Source organism: Suricata suricatta, chromosome 12 (assembly GCF_006229205.1).
Source record: "Suricata suricatta isolate VVHF042 chromosome 12, meerkat_22Aug2017_6uvM2_HiC, whole genome shotgun sequence".
Lineage (NCBI taxonomy): Eukaryota > Metazoa > Chordata > Mammalia > Carnivora > Herpestidae > Suricata > Suricata suricatta.
In genome coordinates this window covers 4,513,104-4,522,557 of record NC_043711.1, presented here as the reverse complement: position 1 = coordinate 4,522,557, position 9,454 = coordinate 4,513,104, and the positions used below count along the sequence as shown (strand labels likewise).

The window sequence follows — 9,454 nt, the reverse complement described above, 5'->3', positions numbered from 1 at the left end:
AACTGGGGTCTCTGGGACGCACTTAACCCCAACAAAGGGTGTGCTATGCATCTGCCATTCCAGTTGAACTGGGGTCCTGTGTTTTGTCTGGCCTCCCCAGCTGGAGGAAGGAGAGAAGAAGGGGAAGAAAGTGGGGATGATTTATGTGTAGGGGGAGTCCAGGCACCCTTCCCCCACCCCACACCCCCTTGAGTGCAGTAATTTCCTTGCTGCACCCCCCACCCTCACCCTCCAGGGGTGATGCCAGGCCTGGGAGCAGCAGGGACGGCCATCCTCTCCTGGCCCCCACTTCCAGAATGGGGTCCTTGTTACACTGCCTTATGACACTTTCCCTCCAGGACCTGTGGCCAGAGTTTCCCCCACCAGAACCCAGGCCTCCCCTCCCCCCTACTCATCAGTCATTAACTGGAAGGTAAACTTGACCCGGTTGAATCTGATCTGCCCCAGGGCTCCCTCCCCCTCCCATCCACCACAAACACAGAGGGCTGCACAACTGTCCCCTCCATGCTGAGCAGAGGAGGCCCCTTGGGGCTGGGCTGGCACGGCTGGTCCCTGAGGGCAGGGAGGAAACCACAACTGCCCAATGCTCCTGGGCTTCGCACACTGCAGACAGACACCCGTGGGTCCCAGGGTTCAGCCTTTAGAGAAGGGATTCAGCCCCTCCCCTTTCCCCACTGGCCCTCCTCCTCTTCCTGTCCCCCCACCCCCAGGCTGGCCCTATCTCACTCTCACTCATACAGCCTCTCACACATCCCAGGAGCATCTGACTCAGTAGGGATGGAGGGGGGAGGCCCCAGCCGATCTCCGTGGCCGCCTCATTTACTCTGTGACCAAATATTTATAGAGCATCTCTGTGTGCCAGGCACTGTTCTAGGATTGAGGGCACAGTGTGAACAAGAGAGACAAAAGTCTCTGGTCTTACGGAGCTCCTATTCTGGTGGGTGAGAAGCAAGGAGCCTAGTAATGAAGAAAATACTGTATAGTGTTTGAGATGGTGGTTAGCGAAGTGCAAAATACAAGAATGGCTTTTGTGTGTGTGTGTCATGTGTGCATATTGGTTCCAGTGTGTGTACACATGCATGTGATGTGTGTATGTGTGCATGGAGATGTGTATAGGTGAAGGCATGCGTGTCTGTGCACTTATGCACACATATGGGTGTATGTAGCTGTGTGAACACATGTGCATGTGTGGTATGTATAAGTGTGCATGCATATGGGGGTGTGCAGGTGTGTATAGGTAGGTGCGTGTGCGTATGTGGTATTCCTGAGTGTGCATGTGCATGGGTGCATGCATGAGTATGCATGTGAACAGGTGTGCTCATGTAGGTACATATGTGCGGTTTGCATGAGTGTGCATGTGCACGAGTGTGTGCATGTAGGTGTGTGTGCATGTGTGGTGTGCATGCCCCCAAGTGTGAACAGGTGCAGACATACATACACCTACATGTGTGGATGCGTGTGCATGTGGTTAAGTGTGCCTGTGAGTTGGTGTATGCATGCATGCATGCAAGTATTTTTTATAGTTTATTGTCAAGTTGGTTTCCATATAACACCCAGTGCTAATCCCCTCCTCCATATCCATCACCCTCCTTCCCGTTCCCCTTCCCCCTTCAGCCCTCAGTTTGTTTCTAGTATACAAGAGTCTCTCATGAATTGCCTCTCTCAGTCTCCCTAAATCTTTTTCACCCTCTCCCCCACCATGGTCCTCTAAATTTCTCTTGTTAGATATAAAAAGTGAAAACATATAGTATCTGTCCTTCTCTACCTGACTTATTTCACTTAACATGACACCCTTGAGTTCCATCCTTGTTGCCTGAATGGCCAGATTTCATTCTTTCTCATTGCCATGTAGTACTCCATTGTGTATATATACCACATCTTCTTGATCCACTCATCAGGTGATGGACATTTAGGCTCCTTCCATGTTTTGGCTATTGTAGAAAGTGCTGCTATGAACATTGGGGCACATGTGCTCCTATGCATCAGCACTTCTGTATCCCCTGGGTAGATCCCAGGCAGTGCAATTGCTGGGTCATAGGGGAGTTCTATTGATAGTCTTTTGAGGAACCTCCACAGTGTTTTCCAGAGCGGCTGCACCAGTTTACATTCCCACCAACGGTGTAGGAGGGTGCCTGTCTCTCCACATCCTCACCAACATCAGTAATTTCCTGATTTATTCATTTTAGCCACTCTGACTTGCTTGAGGTGGTATCTCAGTGTGGTTTTGATTTGTATTTCCTTGATGCTGAGTGATGCTGAGCATCTTTTCATGTGTCTGTTGGCCATCTGGATGTCCTCTTTGGAGAAGTGTCTATTCATGTCTTCTGCCCATTTCTTCACTGGATTATTTGTATTTCAGGTGTAGAGTTTGATGAGTTTCTTGTAGATTTTGGATACTAGCCTCTTATCAGATATGTCATTTGCAACTATTTTCTCCATTCCATCAATTGCCTATTAGTTTCCTGGATTGTTTCCTTTGCCTTGCAGAAGCTTTTTATCTTGATGAAGTCCCAAGAGTTCATTTTTGCTCTTGATTCCCTTGCCTCTGGGGATGTGTTGAGTAGGAAATTGCTGCGTTGAGATCAAGGAGGCTGTTTCCTGATTTCTCCTCGAGGGTTTTGATGGTTTCCTGTCTCACATTCAGGTCCTTCATCCATTTCGAGTTTATTTTTGTGTATGGTGTATGAAAGTGGTCTAGTTTCATTCTTCTGCATGTTGCTGTCCAGCTCTCCCAGCACAACCTGTTAAAGAGGCTGTCTTTTTTTCCATTGGATACTCTTTCCTGCTTTGTCAAAGATTAATTGGCCATACATTTCTGGGTCTAGTTCTGGGTTCTCTATTCTATTCCATTGTTCTATGTGTCTGTTTTTGTGCCAATACCATACTGTCTTGATGATGAGAGCTTTGTGGTGGAGGCTAAAGTCTGAGATTGTGAGGTCTTCTGTCTTGGTTTTCCTCTTTAATATTACTTTGGGTATTCGGGGTGTTTTGTGGTTCCATGCAAATTTGAGGATAGTTTATTCTAGCTTTCAGAAGAATGCTGGTGCAATTGTGATTGGGATTACACTGAATGTGTAGATTGCTTTGGGTAATATTAACATTTTCACAATGTTTATTCTTCTGATCCATGAGCATGGAACATTTTCCAATTTCTTTGTGTCTTCAATTTCCTTCAAAGTCTTCTATAGTTTTCATCATACAGGTCTTTTACATTTTGGTTAGGTTTATTCCTAGATATTTAATGGTTTTTCACGCAATTGTGAAATTCTTACTTTCTCTCTCTGTTGCTTCATTGTTGGTGTATAAAAATGCAACTGATTTCTGTACATTGACTTTGTACCCTGTGACTTTGCTGAATTCATGGATCCGTTCTAGTAGTCTTCTCGTGGAGTCTGTCGGGTTTTCCACTTAGAGTATCATGTCATCTGTGAAAAGTGAATGTTTGACTTCATCTTTGCCAATTCTGATGCCTTTTACTTCCTTTTGTTGTCTGATTGCTGATGGTAGGATTTCCAGCACTATATTAAACAACAGTGGTGCGAGTGGACATCCTTGTGTTTCTGACCTCAGGAAGACTGAGAGCTTTTCCTACTGAGGATGATATTAGCCGTGGGCTTTTCATTTGTGGCTTTTATGATGTTTAAGTTCCTTCTATCCTGACTTTCTCAAGGGTTTTTATTAAGAAAGGGTGCTGTGTGTTGTCAAATGCCTTTTCTGTATCTACCGACAGGATCATATGGTTTTTATCTTTTCTTTTGTTAATGTGATGGATCACATTGATGGATTTTGCAAATATTGAACCAGCTCTGTAACCCAGGAATGAATCCCACTTGATCATGATGGATAATTCTTTTTTTTATATGCTGTTGAGTATTTTTGCATCTGTACTTATTAAGAATGTTGGCCTGTAGTTCTCTTTTTTTTTTTTTTTGTTGGTTCTCTGTGTAGTTTGGGAATCAAAGTGATGCTGGCTTCGTAGAATGAGTCCGTAAGTTTTCCTTTTCCTTCTATTTTTTTGGAATAGCTTGAGAAGAATGGGTATTAACTCTCTAAATGTCTGGAAGATTTATCAAGGGAAGCCATCTGGCACAGGCTCTTATTCATTTGGGAGATTTTTGAAAACTGATTAGATTTCTTCACTGATTATGGTTTGTTCAGATTTTCTCTCTTCCACATGGTAGCGCATGTGTGTTTAGGAATTGTCCATTTCTTCTGGGTTGTCCAGTTTATTGGCATATAATTTTTTCATAGTATTCCCTGATGATTGCTTGTATTTCTGAGGTATTGTTTGTAATAGATCCAGTTTCATTCTTGATTTTCTCTACTTCATTGTTCTCTCTTTTCTTTCTGAGGATTCTGGCTAGAGGTTTATCAATTTTGTTTATTTTTTCTCAAGAAAAACAGCTCTTGCTTTCATTGATCTGTTCAACTGTTTTTTTAATTCTATATTGTTCATTTCTGCCATTTTTTTAATTATTTCCCTTCTGCTGGGTTTGGGGTGCACTTGCTGCTCCCCTTCTGGTTCCTTTAGGTGCTCTGTTAGATTTAGTATTTGCACGTTTTCTAGTTTGTTGATATAGGCTTGGATTTCAATATAGTTTCCTCTTAGGACTGCCTTTGCTGAATCCCAGAGAGTTTGGATTGTTGTATTTTCGTTTTCATTTTTTTCCATATAATTTTTAATTTCCTCTCTAATTGCCTGGGTGTCCTGATTGTTCTTCAGTAGGGTTGTCTTTAACCTCCATGTTTTTGGAGGTTTTCCAGACTTTTTCAAGTGATTGATTTCAAGTTTGATAGCATTGTGATCTGAAAGTGTGCATGGTATGATCTCAATTCATTTATATTTATGGAGGGACGCTTTATGACCCAGTATGTGATCTATCTTGGAGAATGTGCCATGTGCACTGGAGAAGAAAGTGAATTCCCTAGCCTCAGGATGTAGAATTCCAAATATATCTATCAATTTGATCTCTTCCAATGTGTCATTCAAGTCCATTGTTTAGTGATTTATTGTCTGGTTGATCTCTCCATTTCTGTAAGTGGAGTATTAAAATCTCCTGCAATTAGCACTTTCTTATCAATAAGATTGTTTTTGTTTGTGATTAACTGTTTTTATGTATTTGGGTGTTCCCAAATTTGGCATGTTGATCTATAATTGTTAGGTCTTCCTGATGGAGAGACCCTATAATTATTATATAAAGTCCTTCTTCATCTTTTGTTACTGCTTTTACTTTAAAGTCCAGTTTGTCTGATATAAATATGGCTACTCTGACTTTCTTTTGCCTTCCAGTCACATGATAGATATTTCTCCATCCCCTAACTTTCAATCTGAAGGTGTCCTCAGGTCTAAAATGAGGTGGAGGGCACTTAAGGGGAAGAGCACTGGGTGTTGTATGGAAAACAATTTGACAATAAAATATTATGGAAAAAAAATAAAAAAAAATAAAATGAGTGTCTTCTAGACAGCAAATAGATGGATTTTTAAAAAATCCATTCTGCTACCCTATGTCATTTGATTGGAGCATTTAGTTCATTTACATTCAGTGTTATTATTGAAAAATATGGATTGGAAAGACCCACAGATCCGGTAGTAGAAAGTGCCCTGCATCAAAAGTAGTGGGAGGTGGAATGACGCATATGGCATCCTGGGAGTTGTAGTCCTCTGCTCAAGTGTTCTCTGAGCCTGACTGGAGGTTTGCACAGGAGCTATGAACAGCCCAAGGTGAATTAACTGACGTCTGATTGGCTGTTGGGAGAAAATGACTAGTATCCGAGGATTTGGGCAGAGAACCCCGAGTATACTAGGCAGGATTGTGGTTGGGAGGAGGCGGGACTTCTGGCCGTTGGGCGGGAGCAATTTGAAAGACAGTTGGTGTCGGTTTGGCTGCTAAAGTTGGATTCTGCAGTCCCAGCCCTGCTCAATGGCAAACCCTGAGGAGGTGCAGATTTCTTTGCTACCCCTGTCGTCTCCTTCGTCTCCCTCGTCTTCAGATGCCTCGTCAACATCTTCCCCCGGCGTCCCAGTGAGTTTGGGCTGGCCAGTTCCAAGCAGAAGCAGTGGCCGAACAGTGGACCCTCTGGAGGAAGGAGAGCTGCAGATCGAAGATGCTGCATTTTCATTAACCAAACTACTTGAAGCCACATCTGCAATCTCAACTCAAGTGGAAGAGCTTGACTTCAAATGCACAGAAAATGCACGTTTCCTTAAAACATGGAGGGACCTCTCGAAAGAAGGCTGTGATTCTTTGAAGCCTGACAACTGATTTGGCTGTGTAATAATTCATACTTGCTCATTTATGATATTTGCACGTGTACCATAAGTATAAGGTAGTCTCCGGTAGTTCTGTGTATTCAGAATGAAATTTTTTTGGTTTCCTTCACTTTTGTGAAAGCAGAATATTGATATCATATTTGATGCTGGCAATATTTATCTTTAAATGGTTTCTGTCCTCTAAACATTCATAGACTCTTCTATGGAAGTTAATTTCATCAGTAGGTAATGTTATCTGCAGTATTAATAGAAAAAAATGGATAAAGCATTGTTCTATTTAATTTGCAAGAAGATGCCAAGAATGCCAGAGTTTGAAGTTGAGCTTTATTATACAGACTAAGGGAGGTAGCTTTAAGGCTACTAATGTTGGCCCCGTTCCACTGGTACAAGTTCCCTGGAACTAACGATTATGTCTTACTTGTGTATCCCCAGCACCTAGAAAAACAACAGTATCACACAATAATCAGTCAATGTTTGTTGAATAGAAGAGTTGACAGTACAGTTAAAACCTGTTTTTTGTTCCTGTTTTTAGCATGAAAATTGTAATTGTTTTTTCTCTTTATTTTTTTATAATAATTTATTGTCAAATTGGTTTCCATATAACACCCAGTGCTTCTCCCCACAAGTGCCCCCCACCATGACCATCACCTCCTCCCTCCCTCCTCCTCCCCCTTCAGTCCATGGTTCGTTTTCACTATTCAGTAGTCTCCCTTGATCTGTGTCTCTCACTCTCCACAGCTCTCTTTCCCCCTTCCTCTCCCCATGGTCTCCTGCCAGGTCTCTCCTGTTAGACCTATGAATGCAAACATATGGTATCTATCCTTCTCTGCCTGACTTATTTCGCTTAGCATGACACCATCAAGGTCCATCCACGTTGCTACAAATGGCCATATGTCATTCTTCCTCATTGCCATATAGTACTCCATTGTATATATATATACCACATCTTCTTGATCCTTTCATCAGTTGATGGACATTTAGGCTCTTTCCATAATTTGGCTATTGTAGAAAGTGGTGCTATGAACATTGGGGTAATGTGCTCCTATGCATCAGCACTTCTGTATCCCCTGGGTAAATCCCTAGCAGTGCTATTGCTGGGTCATAGGGGAGTTCTGTCGATAGTTTTTTGAGGAGTTCCCACAGTGTTTTCCAGAGCGGCTGCACCAGTTTACATTCCCACCAAGAGTGTAGGAGGGTGCCCATCTCTCCACACCCTCATCAGCATCCATAGTCTTTTGATTTGTTCATTTTAGCGACTCTGACTGGTATGAGGTGGTATCTCAGTGTTGTTTTGATTTGTATTTCCCTGATGATGAGTGACGCTGAGCATTGTTTCATATGCCTGTTGGCCATCTGGATGTCATCAGGAAAGAGCAATCTGGACCCGGTGGGCCGAGCGGGGAACTTGCTGGAGTGACCCTCACGCAAGGTACTGTGCTGCCCATGGCATGGTGGGCTCGCTGTGGGTTTTCTCCGGAGTCTTTCTATGAAGCCCATATCACTCTGATTCCTAAGCCAGGCAGAGACCCAACAAAAAAAGGAGAACTACAGGTCAATATCCTTAATGAATACAGATGCAAAAATACTCAACAAGATACTAGCAAATCGAATTCAACAGCATATAAAAATTATTATCCATTATGATCAAGTGGGATTTATTCCTGGGTTACAAGGCTGGTTCAACATTCGCAAATCCATTAATGTGATACACCACATCAACAAAACAAAAAAAAATCATATGATCCTGTTGATAGATGCTGAAAAAGCATTTGACAAAATACAACATCCCTTCTTAATAAAAACCCTTGAGAAAGTTGGGATAGAAGGAACCTAATTAAACATCAGAAAAGCCATTTATGAAAAGCCCACAGCCAATGTTATCCTTAATGGGGAAAACCTGAGAGCGTTCCCCCTGAAATCTCCTTCTGTTTTTTATAGTTTATTGTCAGATTGGTTTCCATAAAACACCCAGTACTTCTCCCCACAAGTGCCCCCTACCATGTCTCCTTCTATTTTGAATGACAGGCTCCCTGGATAATGGATTCTTGACTGCATATTTTTTCTGTTCATCACAGTGAAATTTTTCTGCCATTTTTTTCTGGCCTGCTACGTTTCAGTAGATATGTCTGTAAGCACTCTGATATGTTCCTCTTTGTATGTTAGGGCTTTTTATCCCGAGCAGCTTTCAGAATTCTCTCTTTATCCTTATTTTTTTCCAGTTTCACTAATATGTCATTCCAAAGGTGGATTCAAGTTACATCTGAGGGGAGTTCTCTGTGCCTCTTGGATTTCAGTGTCGGCTTCCTTTCCCAGGTTGGGGAACTTTTCAGCTATAATTTGTCAGGTACCCCTTCAGGACCTTTGCTCTTTCTTCTTCTTCAGAAATTCCTATGATACGGATATTGTTCTGTTTGATTGTATGACGCAGTTCTCGAATTCTTCTTTTCTGCTCCTAGATTAATTTCTCTCTTTCTCTAGACTTCCTCTTTAGCTACAACCGTGTCTTCTAATTCACGTATTCTCTCTGCCTCTTCAATCTGTGCAGTGGCAGCCTCCATTTTACTATGCACCTCATTTACAGCATTTTAAACTTGTCCCAGACATTTTTAAGGTCCATAGTCTTTGTATCAATAGCTCTCTAAAGTCTTCCATGCTTTTTTCAAGCCCAGCGATTAATTTTATGACAATTGTTCTAAATTCTTTCTCTGTGATGTTGCTTATAACTGTTTTGAGCAGTTTTGTAGCTGTGACTTCTTCCTGGAATTTCTTTAGAGGAGAGTTCTTCAGTTTCATCATTTTGGCTAGCTTTCTGTCTCTTGTCAGTTTTATAAGCTTGTTAGGCACTCTACACCTGTTAGTATTGCTATATTAAAGGAAGCTCATTGAGTATCTAGGGCCTATTCGTTCAGGAAGTATGTATTTTTTTTAATGGTTTATTGTCAAATTGGCTTCCGTACAACATCCAGTGCTCTTCCCCATAAGTGCCCTCTTCCATCATCACCACCTCTTTTCCCCCATCCCCATTCCCCTTCAACCCTCAGTTCATTTTCAGTATTCAATAGTCTCTCAAGTTTTTCATCCCTCTCTCTTCCCAACTCTCTTTCCCTCTTCCCCTCCCCCTGATCCTCCATTAGGTTTCTCCTGTTCTCCTGTTAGAATTATGAGTGGAAACATATGGTATCC

The 9,454-nt window shown here is 42.2% G+C and overlaps 1 protein-coding gene and 1 pseudogene across 1 annotated transcript in view; both read left to right on the top strand.

Annotated features, from left to right (window-relative positions):
• LOC115273440 (complement C3-like) overlaps positions 1-9,454 on the top strand; it is a 45,879-nt gene that overhangs the window by 3,722 nt on the left and 32,703 nt on the right. The gene's annotated exons all lie outside the window — the stretch shown is intronic.
• Positions 5,922-6,340, top strand: LOC115273154 (annotated as a pseudogene).